The sequence below is a fragment of the Notolepis coatsorum genome (assembly GCF_963971535.1).
Source record: "Notolepis coatsorum genome assembly, chromosome: 13".
NCBI classification, from domain to species: Eukaryota; Metazoa; Chordata; class Actinopteri; order Aulopiformes; family Paralepididae; genus Notolepis; species Notolepis coatsorum.
The window spans coordinates 20,101,178-20,118,319 of record NC_140177.1 but is presented as its reverse complement, the minus strand read 5'-3'; the positions used below and the strand labels follow the sequence as shown (position 1 = coordinate 20,118,319).

Sequence of the window (17,142 nt, the reverse complement as noted above, 5' to 3'; positions counted from 1 at the left end):
TTGGGTGGTGATGTTAAACACCTGCATCTTAGCAGGCTCAGGATGGGCAAAGTAGTCTACAGCCTGTTCCTCCCTGTCTCTCTCCTCCACAACCTGGCTTGACTAGACATAAGGAGAAAGAGAGAGAGAGAGATGATTACAATTCATTGGTACATTCAGGTCCAGAATAGTTGGAATTCCCTGACAAAGATGTGCAAAAAGCTGTACAATTTAAACAATACCATACTGGTAATGAGCAAATAGTTGTTTATTCAATGAATGCATGGAGCTGTTCCATCTTATTTCATTTGATACTAACTACTCAGTTCATACAGATTTCAAGTATCCAAATATCAATGATGAATATTGCATAAGGTTTACACCAGGGCTATTCAACTAAATTGTTCAGGGGGCCACATTGTCAGAAACCCAAGGGGCCAGGGGCCGGACTGCCATGGCGCCTCCCCGTGCTATGAATATATGTACACTTGACACAACACGCAACCACATTTTCACAACTTTTATTTAAAGGGGAACTATTTTACTATTTCTTTCACTATTTGGGCACTTTTACACAATTCCTGTGGGTTTATGGAACACCTCTGTAATTTTTTTTTTTTTAATTCATTGTTTTGTATTTCTAATCAAGTACTCAAAAACAGCATTTTTCTACCTCAAGATCTTAAGCCGTTTTGAGCCTGGGTTCCAACCACAGTGAGAACTGTGTGGAAACTCAGCTGATTATCATGCAGCGGTGTCTCTCTGACATCACAAATCAGCACATTTTCTTCAGTGAGGGTGAATATTGTGAGAGGAGAATTGGAAGAATGCGCCAATATGAGAATTAGAGACATAGATCATATTAATATAAGTCCACATAGCTAGGAAACAATGCTAAACACTGAACAAGGCCATTTATAAGATAGTTCCCCTTTAACTACATTGCAAAAGTAGTATACTTTTCAAAAAAAGTGCTTCATTTATGTGCCACATCTGCAACATCTCCTGCAAAAAGTGCTTCATTTATGACTGTGCAACAACTGCAACATCTCCTCTTCAACATTTCAATATAAAAATTAAATAAAAAACAAACAAGTGCATGATGTGCATCTGAACATTCTAACATCAAAAAACAAAAAAACACATTTATAGTGCAGCTGAGCTTATGAAAAAGTGCTTCATGTCTGTGCAACAACAGCAAATCACAGCATCTTATTAGCACTTATTGTCCACTCTTAACTCTCAAACATCAGGGGGGTGGGGGGCAGACAGGCCTAGCCTACATACACACATCTAATGAGAGCGATTGCACTTCTTTGACTGGGCAATGGCAGAGAAAGAGGGTTCATAGGAAGTGAGGGCTACCCGCAAACAGTGATGCAAATGCTCATTTGTCAAGGAGGCATGGTTGCTTGTTTTAATGGCATTCATGTGAGAGAAACTGGATTCACAGGTGTATGTTGAGCCAAACATAGTTAGCACAGATATTGCCAGCGTTTTTATTTTGGGGAATGTCTTGACATGAATACACTTTATCCAAAATGTTGTGGTGGATTCATTCTCAAGTGCCTGCTTCAGAGCAGATGATGCTTGCATGTCAATTATTTCAAGTTGCAGGAGACCTTCATCAATGTGAAGTGATGCAAGGAACTCTTGTCCTTTTGTGGAAATAGCAGCTACATTGGCAAATGGGTTGCTCACAAAATGCATCAATTCTCTGGACATGTCAAATTCATCAAATCGACTTGCAAAGTTTTCCCTCAATTTATCAATGAAATCTGTCATTAATTGAGTGACTTTTGGCTCAATTGTGCGTGTTAACGTTGACATGAAAAGAAAAAAGTAAAAAAAAACAAACAAAAAAAACAAAAAAAAAAGTTTTTTTTTATTATCATGTAATCTTTGGCGGGCCGGTCAGAATCATCCCGCGGGCCGGATCTGGCCCGCGGGCCGCCAGTTGAATAGCCCTGGTTTACACAGTTAATTTACACCTTTTGTTTTATATTCATGTTCAGAGAGGAGTAATAGTTAGATCTTTGTATGTGATTTATATGGCAATTAAATCAATGGTGTGCTTGTTTGTTTGGGGAGTTTGACCTACAGTTAATGTGCCTACCACGTGAAGGTGCATGCTCAATGGACAACACAGCAGCAAAAACAAAAAATAAATTGTGTAGGGGGAGAGCTACCACAGATGGTAATAACAGTAAGTAATCCATACCATAATATCCTAATAGTTACCACCATACCAGGCAACTTTGCTGCCTGTTGTGAATGTGTTTTTTCACTGTAGGCTAATACATAAGTAGGCATACATGTTTGCAGTTGAGCAGTTTTTGCAGTTGCAGTTGAGATACAGGTGTTGTATATTAGAGGTCTGCAAGGGTCTGACATTTCTGCCCCAGCCCGGCCCAAGCCTGTAGCATTTGGGCCCGGCCCTATCCTAGCCCGAGAAGTTAAGCAATTATTCTGCCCTAGCCCGACTTAAGCTCGAGGCCAATATTAAGATGTGATGACAGACATCACACACACACACACGCTACCTACGTTACACACACAAGCGCTACATTACGACAAAAAATGCACAATGCAATACCGACATAGCTCTGCGGCTAACAGCAACAATTACATGCCCAGACTAAAACATTAATGTCATGATGTCATGTCACTAAACTAAAGCATACCGAAAATACTCATAAACCAGCAGCCAATAAATTTTTGTAAATCAGGATGGACTCACCACTTCACTGTTAGATGAACGTCAGCAACAAAAACTTCTTGCGTTGAATAACTTCAACAAAACTCACAAATCTTCACCAACTGGCTAAATCCAAGAACAATCATGCAAAACTTTTTACAGTTTATTCCACTCTGCTGTTCATTCGCGTTCATAGCAAACTTTAAGCAAAGGCAGCTTCTCCATCTCCGACATGCACTCTCTCAACAGTCTAGCTTGTTGCTTTGATGGAAACGCTACGTGACGTAACGGCGCGCTTGTGTGTGCGCGCACGACTTGCGTGTGTAAAATGAAGCAAGACAAATAAAAGGAGCCCGAGACCTACCTTAACCCTCTCTATGCATAAAATAATCGGCCCGAGCCCGGTCCCAATCTTTCCATGGTGTCGGGCTCCGTCGGGCCCCCTAGGGCTCTATTGTATATTATACAGCCTTTTCGTGCATCTTTATCAAGGGAACCCTTATCCTAATGATTTTAATAATATTATGATGATACGATATGGACCTAGGTCACTCACAGCAACATGGATGCTGAAAACATAATGTTAGCTAACGTTAGAATAGTCAGCCGGATTTGCGACTGAAATAGGGAACTATGCTAGCTACAAAAACAATGCCAATAGCTTATGCTGCACTATTTGACATTGACTGACTGAGAGACCACCAGCAGTAGTTGACGGTCTCACTTTATGATAGCGTTATGAGTATGTTATCATATTATTAGGGCTGTCCGTTTATCGCATTAATTAGATTAATTAATTACACAGCAAATTATCGCTTTATGAAAATTAACTCAAAACTAATAAAAAAATATAAATATACATTTATTGAAATTTTTTAAATTTTTTTTTATCTCATTCATTCCATAACGTATAATACACATTTACAGAATTGTTTTAATATGGTCCATTTGCATGTTCTTGGTATCTGATTCTAGGGACATCTATGGATCGCAGGGAATGTATTCCCAGTGTCAGAAATACTGTGTCTGTTAAAAGGCTTGAGTAAATTGTAATGAACCAAATTAATCAATTAAATTGTTTTTATCTTTGACTGTGAATAACACCATGCTAAAATTGACCAGACCTGACAAATCTAAGCAAATTAATAAATGGAAGATGATTAAACAGAAGGTTTTGTAGATACAGTACTGAATTCTGCTATCCGGACACATGCCATTTGAAATATGATTATAGAATATAGAATATCAGGCCTAAAATGGTTATGCGATTAAAATGTGATTAATTAGATTAATTAATTACAAATCATGTAATTAATTAGATAGAAAAATGTAATCGCCTGACAGCACTAATTATTATCTTCATTAATTTAATTAATCATTATCATCGTCATCATGGCATGGCATACACACTACACCCTTGCGAGTCCCTATTAATCATGAAGCTACTACTCCCTGCTTACCGCTACACTCTCCTCCCCCTGCTCACTCTGTTCCTGGGCCTTTCATGCTCACACGCCTGCTCTGAGCGGCATCTGATCGGACACGAGAAACAGAGAGGGAGTGGGGCTTAGTAAGAGATGTGATTGGGCCAGCCCAGTGTCAGAATAGAAAATGAACCAATGGGCCGCTGTCCCTTCTTTATGGGCCGGTCGTTGACCAAACTTTTTTTATTTCTTATAAATCAAATTATATCGTCCCCAAGGTGCGTCGGCCCACCGGGAAAATGCCCGGTATGCCAGATTACGAGTCCAGCCATCGTAGCGATCACACACAAGAAGTGTTCCTTGACTGCCACGCTGTTTTTCCATCTTTACTCCATGGCGTAAATTCCAGTAAATTGTAATGAACCAAAGAAGAATATCAATTCTATATATATCATTTTTGTGTATCTTTGACTGTGAATAACACAAGATGATTAAACAGAAGGTTTTGTAGATACAGTACTGAATTCTGCCATCCGGACTCATGCAATTTGATATCAGGCCTATAAATGACCTTATTATGGCCAAGTCGCACATCTATGGATCGGGCCAAATCTCCCCTTTCCAATGGCAGAGTTCAATCTGGATTTAGTATCACCAGGCGTGATTCACAAACCGTGAATGAAATTAGTGTAAGTACAATAACTTTTTTATAATGTACATTTCTCCACCATTTTTCATCAGATTGCAACGTCGTTTTTTGCTAGATGTTCACAGAAAGGTAGAGAAACTAACTGTGTGCTGTTTTATGTAAATAACGTTCAGGTTTGTGGGAGATAATCCTGAAAAATAAGAGAAATTAAAAAGTTAATCCAGAAGTCAGATGATTGACAGGGGCTGGCGTGAGCTGGGTAGTGTAGTTTTTCGGAATTCGAAAGTCCATCGAAAGCCATGGGTCTCTTCCTTCAAAAGACTACACTCACAGGGCGGCTAAGTGGCGCAGTGGGCAAGGCGCTCGCCACTAACGCAGGATATGCTGGGTTCGAGCCCAGCTCTCGGCGTTGCTACCAGCTTGGCTGGTCGTTCATACTAACACAATTGGCAGTGTTAGGGGTGGGAAAGCTGGTGGGTGGGGATCGGACGTTGTGGACAGCAACTCCTACAGGTCGGTTGGTGCGCCTGTACAGCAGAATCAGGAAGCAACGGGGGCAGCGTGAGCCTCCCACGCGTTACTCCTCGCCACTGAGAGATCGCGCTGTACAGGTGAAAAGATGCGACGGCTGCCTCCTCGTGTAACGGAGGGGACACGTGATGCAAGGCTTCATCCACATTGCAGCCGACCAGTGGGAGGCATGGTCTAGCAACATTCGAGACAGGGGAGGGGAGAATTGAAGGGAGATTGGCGAGGCGAAATTGGGATGGGAGAAAAATTGAAAAATAAGAAGAAAAAAAAGTTTACAAAAAAAATAAATACTACACTAACTTTTGGCTGCGCCACTTCCTCCCGTCAATATGTGCCGGTTTCCGACTCAATGCCCTGAGATTTCTATAATCTTATATTTCACTAATAACAGTTAAAATCATTGGTAAACAAACGTAATGCTGAAAATATACACTTTGACTGCTGTTTTGACACGGTTAGGGTCTTTACTCTTGGCTACATTTGAAAAGAAAACACAATGCAACATTAATTCATACATTCTGTAGAGATGGATTTATGGCCTGATGTCATTTGCGGTCCAGTACCCGACCGCTCGGGCTTAAGAGGTTAACCCTGTGAGGCCCAAATAAAAAAGACATTAGCAACTTCAGAGGTCAGACGGTGGGACCTATAAACACATGAAGGGTGCCGTGACCGAAAAAAAGGTTGAAAGGAGAAACGCTGGTATATATGGTGTGGCTCTTTGTGGTACCACAGTCATTTTTGTGGCTCTTAGTCTCTGACTGGTTGGCCACCCCTGGAATAGAATATTAAAATTGAAAAAAAACTGACCAAATAACTTATATATACGTGGTTGGCGTTCAACGGTTGTCGGGCAAACACATATATAAACGTTGTTGGCGCAGATTGAGTTAAGAAGTGTTCCTTTAAGAAGCGTATCTCAGTGGACACATGCTCCATTATCAGCCAGTCAACCCACAGCACTGGACTTGATGATTCAGTACTTCACGATGACTAACTCTTACTCATAGTGTATTAAGATTCAAATTCCTTATTGCCTATATTTATTGTAACATATAATATAACCGATAGGGCACACATACCCTCATCTGCATCTTTGTTTAGACTTTTTTTTCCACATATTTTTATATTCAGAGTTAATTATATTGTTTACACTGTTTTATATTCAGATATAATTGTATTGCTTATATTTATGTCTTTCTACGAATACCCTGCCCATACCTGTACCTCTCCTTTCCCCTCCGCCATGCTGCTATGATGCCCGAATTTCCCCAAAGGTATCAATAAAGGAATATCTTATCTTATCTTAAATATTTCTTTCCACCTACAACTTTGAGAATTTCCTGTGAAATTGAAAATAAATAAATACAAATTTAAATAACAATATATGGTGATGAGAGTTTATTTTTCGAGTGCCTCCTGTCCGTAAGAACGGGAAAAGATAAACTTGTTTTCTTTGGTCTTTCAGAATGATCAGGCACGACACTAGGCGGTATAAATCCCACATGTTGTCGTGTGCTTGTCCTCAGAGAGACGTCTCACGTGGTAACACACCGTCAACCCGTTGACACGTCCCCATCCCCCTCCGCCCCCCCCATCTGCCCTTCACGGCTCAGTCGCCCACGAGAACGTTGACGCTTTCCGTTCAAACTACTGCCCGAATCTTTGGAAAAACAAACAGCCCGTCTGCACCGTTCACACAACACGCCGCTGAATAAACACAATTAAAAAATAAAACGGGGGAAGGCTTTTGAAGGATGATGGAATTCATATGAAACTCGCGGGGCGTCTCATCCTCTTTCAGCCTATAATGAAGAGCAACCTAATCAAAACACAGCGTGAGTTACAGAAAGAGGGAGAGAGGGGGTGGTGGTTATACTGTGGTGGTGGTTGAATATATCACACAGGGATCAGGTGCCGAACCACGGCTGTTTTACACACGCCTCATTCGCCCTATAGGGAGATGGTGGGCGTGTCTGTATGCAAATTAATTTAACACGAACGCGCATTTCAGTTTAAGAATGAGTGGGATTCATCATTGCAAATCACCTGGGTAAGCACAGATTTCGACGTTAAGAACAGCTTGATGAATGTGGCGGTGGCTTTTCTTATTGTTCTTTTAACAGACAGGTAAGCAAGAATATAAGAAAATAATAAGAGAGTATTGTTGTTGAGGGCGGTCGGATGGCGTAGCGGAGATTGCGCTCGTCACCAATGCAAGTGGCTGCGGTCTCGACTCCCGGAGTCAGCATTGCCTGCGGCTTGGGCCGATCGTCATACTAACTCATTTGGCTGAGTTAGCGGGAAGGAAGTCAAGGGTGGTAATCTGGCGTTGTGGACAGCGACGCCTACAGGTCAGGTCTGGGCGCCTGCTCAGCGAAAGGCAGGAAATGGTGAGGGCAGCGTGACCTCCCACGTGTTACGCTTCACCAATGAGAATCCTCGCTGCCAGGTGAGAAGAGAGCCACTGGCTGTCTCCACATGTGTCGGAGGAAGCGTGTGGTAGACTTCAGGGTTCCCTTGTACCGACCAGTAGGAGCAACATGCGCACAACAACCAGGTAAGGGAGGGGGGGAATTGGCATAACGACTAAATTGGGATGGGGAGAAAAAGTAGAAAATCAGGCGGAGAAAAAGAGGATTAAAAAAAAAAAAAAAAAAAAATAGAGTATTGTTGAATGAGGCCCATTGTGATCTCCAAAAATAATAAAGACACTACACCAACACTGCAAATGACAGTGGATAAATAAATAAGAACTAAAGCTAATTGCGTGGATATAGCTATAGTGGAATATACTGTATTAATATTCCATATTTATTATACCATCTTGTTGCGCCCTCCTGGCCACTTCAGCGCACGCACACACACACATGCACATGCACATTGTATAGCCTACCTGTGTAATGAATGAACAGTAGGCTTATATTATTCAAATTACTTGTTTCATTAGGAGATAGTAGATATTGTATGCACTGCCCTATAATAGTATGTACAGTACGTACAGTATACCTCTTATACCACAGTATACCTACTGTGAGCGGAACGGACTCTGCGCGGCATGTCCACAATCATTTGAGGTTTCAGTCAAGCGTACCACCGCTTACCAATTTACTACATTTCTCATGCCAGTTTACTACATTTAATGCAGGTTGATGTCAACCAACACACCGAGCAGTCTTTTGTGTGACACCGGTGAGCAACGCCTCTGTGGAGTCTGGTCCGCTCACGCCCGACTCTGTGGCGGCCTTAAGATGTCATATGCTAAGATGTGTACTGTACTGTAGTAGAACTACAGTATGACTACTATAGGGCAGCGCAGTATCTGCAATCTCCTAATAAAATAAGCCTACTGTTCATTCATTACGCACGTAGACTATACAGTACATGCACGCGCGCATGTGTGCAGGTGTGTGTGTGTGTGTGTGTGTGCGCGCGCGCGCTGCGGCAGGTGGCCAGGAGCGTGCAACAAGACGGTATAAATATGGAATATTAATACAATATATTCCACTATAGGTATAGTGTGCTGATAATACATTTTAATCTAATAAAATGTTTATCCATTACAAAGCGCTTCCTCTCTACCTGTTGAATACAGGGCAATGCTGATGCTTGTTTTGTGCACGGCCCTCGCATTATAATGAGCTGGAGGGGCGTGTCTGTATGCAAATTAAGTAAACAGGGTAGCGCTCCCCAGTTTGTGAATGAATGACGTACGATCATTCACGGATCGCAGCTGTGATCATTTGGCAAGTTAAAGGAACACGCCAACCTTTTGGGAAATTTGCTTATTTGCCATCTACTCCAGAGTTAGACAAGCAGATACATACCCGTTTCTTCTCTGTGCATGCATTCAAAGTAGGGAACACCCGCACTGTTAGCCTAGCTTAGCGTCATTCACTGGAAGTAGGGTTGCCCAGTTAGCCTAGTATACTGTACTGTATACTGTACACTCCAAATACAAATCCAAAACGTTCCTGTAAACATGTTGTGACCTGTGTATTTACCAGATAAATAATTAAAAGCAGATATATACTCAAATCATTTCTGTTTCTGTTCAGTTTAAACTTTATTTTAACAGGGACAGCACACATTAATGAAGATAAAGTAAATGTGTGAGACAATGTTAGCCAAAGCAAATCAACTGTTTGTCCCTGGGCCTGGTGTTAAAAAGCCACACAAAAAAAGCAAAACATATATTATGGCATACAGGTCATTAAGAACAGGTTAAAAACACATCATGCTAAATATTTACATCAGACATGTACAGACAATGTACAAAGAAACAATAATTCTACATATTAGGTACAGACAAGCATATGGGGTTAGAGTTCTGCAGGGCTATTGTGTTCACAATACACGTGTAGTTATTTCTTAACCATGTTTTGAGAGTGTGTTTGAATGATCTGTGTGTTTCTATATTGCGGATGTAACTTGGAATGGAGTTCCAGGTCCTAGCCATATTTTCAGAAAATTCGCCTAAAAATACATACCTAAGTAAATGGAAGATTGCTCCACTTCTATGATTTTTTCTAAACGTTCACAGAAAGGTAGATAAACTAACTGTGTTCTATTTTATGGCAATAACGTTCAGGTTTGTTCCACCCGTGAGATATGATCCCGAAAAAAAAAAAAGAGAAAAAAGCGTTTTTTTTTATTGACAGGGGCTGGCGTGAGCTGGAAAGTGAATTCAAAAGCCCAGGGCCCTCATTCATCAACGTGTGCGTAGAATATGTTCTATTTCCACACGTAAGCACAGAATGTAGAATCAGTGTACTCACAGGAAAATCGGGATTCATCAACCGTGCGTACGCAGGTCCTATGCTCCTCCGTGTTGATGAATACCACTTTGTTCTACCGTCAATGCTCGTGCATGATTATCCATATATGGTCATGAAAGTGAGGAAACACCCCCCATGGGATGTGAAATAATGGACTGACCCGAGCGGAACTCTGAGAAACTTCATGGAGATTGTTCAATGTTCACTGCTGTCGAACCAAGAAGACACTATCGCGTATTATGGGATAAATAAAAGGCGGACTTGTAAACGGTGATGTCAGATATCAAAGGCTCCCTAAGACCATTGCTGCAATTCTGCCTGGACAGCTCAAAATACTAATAAAGACCGTTCGTTGACCACTGTTTGGCGTTGGTTGTGTGTCATTATAACCGTGCTGTAATATGAATGCCTTTATTAGTTGTGTTCGATTGGCTATATGATTTTTAGAGGCATCTATTTTGTTGTCGGTATTACCGACAACAAAATAGATGCCTCTAAAAATCATATACTATTAGGTAGCCTATATGGATTACATATAATAGCAGCCATAGCCTACATTATGCAACAGTAACTTGCGCATACCAGTGTATGCGACGGACCAGTGTATACCTTATATCATATCATATTCATATAATAGTTTACTCCAGGGGTCAGCAACCTTTTTGACATGGAGTGCCTGTTTGAAATATAGTTGTAACTAGTGTGCCTCAACAATATTCCATGCATCGTAATTCTTTTCTTCTTATAATCAGGTATTTTTAATGATAATCTTTACATTATTACATCATTATTGTTATTGTTGTTATTAACAATATTATTATGATGGTTGTATCAACCCTAAATCTGAGTTGGGGGGGGGGGGGGGGGGGGGATGCAATGCAGACAAACAGCTGCATACAGTGCGACCATTTCACTCACATTTGCCCATTCATTTTTGGACACATCACACACCATCTGTGTGTGTACTGTACGTGTGCTGTCATAGCTCCACCTACAGGCCTAATTGAGAACACCAGGAGAACACCAGGATGTGAATGGAGGGTGAATGTGAGGTATATCGTGTAAATAAGTTTGATTGATCGCAAGACTACACTGTAAAAAAATGTATAATAATAAGTTACCAGAACTTAAAAATATTGAGTTCAGTTACTGTGCATTAAGGTTTTCAGTTTTCAATCCATAATAAGTTAACAGAAAAATAAGTACACAACCACATTATTTCAACCTAATAAAACTATGTTTATTGTCATTGTTATAAGAACACAAGTTGACTTGTTAATACTCACATTTTGAGTAAAAAAATGGCTTTTAACATGTGCAATGTTCAATGAAATAGAAAAATAAATAATACAATTGGTTGATTAATCCCACTGGTCACAATGGTGACCGTAATAATGTTTTTGTTATAAGGCTCTGCAAATGTTACTGAATGATGTAGCAATGTATTTCCAGCTAAATTGAAATAATAAACAAATAAAGGGTCTCAATTAAATATGTGGTAGTAAAAAGAACCTGTGGGAGGATTTCAACAAGATAAATGCGACAACAGTGCAAAAAACGCGTGCCTAGGGTTGCCTACCCCTGGTTTACTCTATCAGCATACCAGCATGTAATATGTTCTTTGTTAGAACTCAACTCGTTAGACAGGCTGACAGACGTGTACACTTACGGTGATGTCGGATATGATATCTATTAACCATTGCTGCCTGGGCAGCGCAAACACTAATAAGACCGCGCTGGAATATGACTGCCTTTTCCCGTGTTGTTTGATTAATACCCAGGGATTAAAGTTCTCCTCAATTTTATTCCAAATCGCGATGGATCTTCCGTCAATTTTCTACCTGCTGCATATGATTTCTAGAGGCATACTACAATCTATTTTGATGTCAGTATTGGGTAGCCTATATAAACAATAATACGAGAGCATATACAAGAACAATGAATCTCACTGCATGTATGATGTAGCCTGCCTTTCAATACATGAACTTGAATTCCATCATGTTTGTGTGCGGGACTCACAAGGCTGTTGTCACAATACACCTTTCCGCGGTGACGGGAAGTCCCGCCCCCCCGTGTTACTGTTGCTATGGTCTCCCAAGCTCTCCCAAATGTTCTCACAGGCACACTGAAACAACCACATGTCAATCGAACAACATGGATTCTCTCTTAAGGATTCCTGAAACTATTGCTATCAGTTATTTGCCCAATGCCGCTACTCTATCAAAGAGAGTTCTCCAGAAAGGCCTGAATTATTTTACTCAAGGATATATCCATGAAATTAGGATTTCGGACGGAGAAGGAGATGACAACGTCAAAGTTGATGCCAAGTGTTGGCGGTCTATGCGGAAGACACAAACGCCTCACAAACTCCACATTGTAATTCGTCAGGATACAATTGTGGAGTCCTACTGCACATGTAAAGCAGGGTGAGTATGTTAGTGGTCCCTTATTATAAAATTGTTAGAGTGAATGAAGATTTAAGCCTAGTATCTGCTAACTGCTAGCTACAATGGGCTAATCATCTAACGTTATGCTAATCACACATGTCGCGGTATGTAGGTGACAAATAAACCTTTGAATTTGAACTACTGTAATTAGCTAGCTTACCTTTTAGTGTTGGCGCAGCTGTATATTGATGTGTGGAGTAGCTATCAACCATTTGATTGTTGCATGTGTATTTTCAGGATAAATGGACACTGTTCCCATGTCGTTGGCATTGTCAAGTCTCTTCAAGGATTCAAATGGCACAACTTTACCCACATACCAGAACAACAAAGTTGCACCAGCATACCACAGCAATGGCATGTCCCCAGAGGTGCTAAAATACAGCCAGTACCTATTAACCATGTCGTGGTTGCAAAACCCTCTGAGAAGAGAAAGAGACGGCCAGTGGTGTGCCATGTTGACACTTCTTACAGGTAAAGTGGTAGTAATACACCCAACAGATATAATAAAGTGAACAAAGTCCATGAGTTACAATATCAAAAATGAATTTTATTAGTAATACTCTTTATAAGTTGATGTACATATAAAATTAGCTCATGAGACATCAATGTCAATGAAGAGAACACAATCTTAGAAGAATTCAGGATTCATAAAATAGCATAGCACTGAAACTGCCCTCACCAAAATAATCAGTGACCTCAGACTAAACTCTGATGAGAATAAGGTCTCCATCCTTATAGTGGTATTCATAAATAAATATTACAAATTAAGTTTTTTATGACCTTGAACGTGATGCAATCTTTTCATGCACTGATGTGCCAACTCTGTCAGTTACCTAATAAGGCAGAAGGGTTAAAACATACATCAGAGGGAGGAAATTCTATGTTAAACTAGGAGGCCACATGTCTGAGATATATGACAACAACTATGGAGTTGCACAAGGGAGTTGCTTAGGTCCTTTACATGTTACTGCTGGGTGATATCATCAGAGGACATAATGTAGGTTTTCTATCTATAATTCTAATTATCGGCCCCAAAACAAAAAAATAAACGTTAATAAAGAACCTGGGAGGACTAACCCCTTGGATCAAATCTGAGGTCACAAGTCTCTGGGTTATCATAGATTCAGAACTGAACTTCAATTTTCATATTAACAAAGTGACCAAAACATCGTTCTTCCATCTCAGAAATATAGCAAAAGTACGACCAAGTTATTATTAATATATGCAATACATTTAATACAATATTTTAAATATTTACAGACTTCCAGCTGTAACAGAGGAAGATATTGCCCATCTACAACGGATGACTGGAACACCTTTGGCAACTATCCTGTCTACCAGTGTGCCAAAGATCACAACCCCTTTTGGAGAAGTCCAGATTGGTTCTGTACTTTCTTATCAGGTAATGCAGGTCTACAATTTCATTTATCAGTTACAAACACATCCTGTTGTAGGGTCATAAAACAACAAACTGACCATATCTGGTTTATCGTTTTGAAAAGGGTTGTTGGTATGCGATCTGAAAGGATTTTGTACGTCTTAACTTTACATATAAGACGCTCAATATGAACCCTGTGACGAGCAATTTTGTTAGTCAACGCCACATTTGACTGAGACATCTGAGAATGACCAGCAGCAAAAGGAGGGATATTCAAACGTAATCCAAGCTCTTTCAACTCGTCGTGTATTGTAAAACCCTTGTCAGCCATAACAGCATCACCATCCTTGATGTAACCATGAACTTTCAGTGTTTTAAGTAAATCATAAAAACCACTGCTTTCAGTAATCGCCTTATTGGATACAGCACCTGTAAATAACTCAGACACAAAAATGACAGACCCACTTGGATCACATCCAATCAATGCTTTGAGGGTTGTGCTTGACTTATAGTCACTATAAAGCTGACTTTGTAAAGCCAGTGCAGATGGCACCTGGGTCTTAAATTCAGTACCATCAATAATGACTAAAGTAGAAGGAAATTCCTTTCTAAAGTTTTCAGGCATGTTTTCAATAATAATGTCTCTATGAGGCCATATGCTAATTTGTCCAAATTTAAAATACATAAGTTCTATGCATGTATTAAAAACAAGTCCTGCAGACTGCATGGATACTCCAAATCTTTGAGACAAATCTTGAAGTCCAAAGTTGTGTCTTAACCTACACAATGTCAAGAATAGGCCATTGGATTTTCCTAGTGACCTCATGTCTTTACGGCCCTTTGCATAAGGTGCATCACAGCCAGCAGGCACAAGAAAATCTAACAATAACATGAATCTAACATATGTGATCCCAGTGTAGTACTTAAAAAGCCCTTTGATCTTTGTTTCTTTTTGGACAACACTTTGTACAGTACAGAATGTCTTTTTCTGAGCATCCTGTTCGAGAGACTGTATTATCTGTTCCTTTTCAAGAAGCTGCCCTCTCAACCAGGTTATCGTCCTCTCCTTCTTCTCCAGCTCTGACTTCAATCGTGCACCTTCCACAGCAGTGCCCAATACTTCTAAAGGGCAAACCCCTGGAAACAGAAATATTACAATTATTGTTAGGGAGTTTCCACATATACATGACATCACAATAATAACATTTTGCTTTTATTCTACAGACAAGAAATCTCAAGAAGAAAACAGACCCGGTTCCACACCAGAGGTGTGGAAATGTATCTGTGCACCAGCCATCTCCAGTGAAGCTTCCAGCGATCTACAAAGATCTGAATACTGCAGACACAAACCTGGTAGCACTGGAAGAACGCACTCGGGCCCAGGCTCTCTCAAATGACTGGTTTGAAGAGCGGAGGTCACGACTGACTGCTTCAAACTTTGCGAAAGCGGTAAACAGAAAATCTGCCCCAACAACAAAATTTCTGGAGAGTGTTTTCCGGTTGACATCCATTTGTGCCCTGGCTTTGGAGTGAGGCAAAGGCCAAGGCCAAATATCTGGAGGTTTATCCCGCCAGACATTTTCACGAGTGTGGTCTTGTTGTCAATTCAGAGTTCGATTTTTTAGGAGCCACACCTGACGGGAAGTTGTGCGACAATGGCGAGAGTGGGATAGTCGAAGTGAAATGTCCTTATAAGGCAAGAAACTGTTTGATATTGGAGGCTTGCGACAACTTCCCAGATTTCTGTTTACACAAAGATGAGGGGGGCAGTATTTCATTGAAGAAGACGCACGACTATTATGTGCAAATACAAGGACAACTTATGGTGACAGGCTGCCAATTCTGTGAATTCATAGTTTTTACGCAGAAAGATATCTTTGTGGAAAGAATATTCCCAGACATACCATTTATGGAAAGATTACTGCACAGACTTGCTGCATTTTTTAAAGATCATGCTGCTCAGTTCCTAAAAGAAAGGTAGACCCTTACATTCTCCTTCAGTCTGAGTAGCTGTGCACGTCTGTGTAGCTGTATAACTGAGCTCCGATTGGTGGTTGATGACATCCAGAGAGGGATTGATGTCCCTGTGAAGTATCAAAATCATAATCAAATAAATGCACTTTAATTAATAAATCCATGTTGTTCATTAATCATAACATTTGGTCTCAGTATTATTTATGTATTGTTTGATTGTAACAAGAACTTGCAGTATCTTTGGTTCACAAATGAATACTAGATATGAGCATTTATAACAAATTATTAAATGACATCTGATTCACACATGCAAATGGTGTTTTTAGTTAGTGATTCACATCTTCACTAACACATCACAATATTCAGACAATACCGCCTATAAGGACTTTGACAATACCCAGTCTTCAGGACTTACAAGTTAGTATTTTCCTGCAGTAGTTCTTTTTTAGATGGGGGGTTGTCAGGATCAAGCAGGCGTCTTTTCTTTGGCAACGGACGCACAGACTTACATGTGGTCCCATCAGCTTTTATAGGGTCTGGATATTGCACAGTAGGTCCATCCCCGCCAACAAAATGCTATAAGGTGAGATAGGCATGACAGAGAAGAGAAAGTGGATCACAGATTGTAAGGCATTCAGGTTACTCATGCTAGCTGATTGAAAACTGTATTAACAGATTGCAGAATGGGTACAATACAGTAGAGCTCAATACACATAATAGTTAAGGGGATGCAGACCAGAGAAAGACTTTAGTCTTGTTTACATCAGGGTCCCCCATTTTCAATTCATAATGACATTTATGTGTTATGACATACACAACAGATATATAGCATGACATTTATGACATACAGATACAGTACTGTTACATTTGTGACATCCAAGATATGCAAATATACAGTACTGTTAAAAAGATATCCTAACAGGAAATATATACATACGAGGGGGAGGAAACTGTACATTAGGAGGGGGGGTTTGGACATTTACAGTACACTAACATTTAGCTAACGTTAGTTCGGTTGTTAGAATCAACTGGACAACTTCCAATTCATAATTTTCAAGGGTGTTGACTAAGTAGCTGTAGCTATATGTAGTTTTCCTTCAGCTCATGAACTGATCGGAATGTTTTCGGAGACTCTTTTTGGCGACGTTAGGTTAACGTTAGGTTAACCATGCGTTAGCATTAGCTATGAATAGCTGGCTACCTAACGATCGGCTAGCCATCTATCTATCTATCTATCTATCTATCTATCTATCTATCTATCTATCTATCTATCTATCTATCTAT

The 17,142-nt window shown here is 40.2% G+C and overlaps 1 long non-coding RNA gene across 1 annotated transcript; it reads right to left on the bottom strand.

Annotated features, from left to right (window-relative positions):
* Nucleotides 1-14,983: 14,983 nt before the first annotated feature.
* Nucleotides 14,984-16,345, bottom strand: LOC311238930. The gene is made up of 3 exons (XR_014620398.1): nt 16,274-16,345; nt 15,874-15,968; nt 14,984-15,021 (listed from the first exon to the last, which is right to left on the bottom strand). It is a non-coding gene; the product is annotated as an uncharacterized lncRNA (long non-coding RNA).
* Nucleotides 16,346-17,142: the final 797 nt, after the last annotated feature.